General features: G+C 55.2%; 1 protein-coding gene across 1 annotated transcript in view; it reads right to left on the reverse strand.

The window, feature by feature from the left end:
- Nucleotides 1-864, reverse strand: part of LOC104470390 (voltage-dependent R-type calcium channel subunit alpha-1E-like) — a gene marked incomplete at both ends in the record, with an annotated part of 6,878 nt that overhangs the window by 1,106 nt on the left and 4,908 nt on the right. The gene's annotated exons all lie outside the window — the stretch shown is intronic.

Consider the following 864-nt stretch of genomic DNA (forward strand, 5'->3'; position numbering starts at 1 on the left):
GTTTTATCTTCCCTCTCCTTCTCTTTCTCTCTCCCTTGCTTCTCCTTCCTATCTTCTTTCCTCCTTCTAGCTTGTGTTCTCACATTTGGTGAAAAACCTCACCTCCTTCTCTATTTTCCTTTGCTTTATTCTCGCAGCTTTTTGCTCGTGCAGCCTCAGGCTATTCTCCCTGTCTCCTTTCCTTGTACCCTTTCTGCTCCCATCCCCTCCTGATCATCTCCCCTGCTGCCAAATGGTCAATAACACCCACAAGGCAAAGCCTCCCTTCCTCTTCAAGCCCCTCCAAACCCCCAAAGTGCCAGGACATGCCACACCAGCACTGACACCAGGACCTGTGCGAGAAAAGCAGAGCCAGAGACTTCCCAGCAAAACCGAACCCCAGCAGAGCATCTGTGTCTCGGTGGAGGCTGAGTACAAGACAGAACAACAGAGAAACCGGGCAGACAAACGAGGAGGTGACATGTGGCCTGGGTTCCCCTGGACAGACGGAGAAGTGTGTACGTCGGGACAATGGGAAAGGAAGGAAAAGGCGTTTCGCCACCTGGGAGATCATCTCATAGCTGGGCTGGGACTCCTGGAACCTCAGCCAGCACCCCAGGCTGGAGGAAAGGAGGGGTGTCCCACTGCAGGGGGACCCTGCAACTTGCCAGCGTGGACCTATGCACAAGCCAGGAGATCGATGCCCCTGGCCATTCTCTGCTCTCCTACTGGTGCAGCACCCCAAAGATCATAGAACCACAGGATGGTTTGGGCTGGAAGGGACCTTAGAGATCATCCAGTTCCACCCCCCTGCCATGGGCAGGGAAACCTCCCACCAGCCCAGGTTGCTCAAAGGGTCATCCACCCTGGCCGTGCAACCCTCCA

The sequence above is a fragment of the Pterocles gutturalis genome, unplaced genomic scaffold (genome assembly GCF_000699245.1).
Source record: "Pterocles gutturalis isolate BGI_N339 unplaced genomic scaffold, ASM69924v1 scaffold45111, whole genome shotgun sequence".
Lineage (NCBI taxonomy): Eukaryota > Metazoa > Chordata > Aves > Pterocliformes > Pteroclidae > Pterocles > Pterocles gutturalis.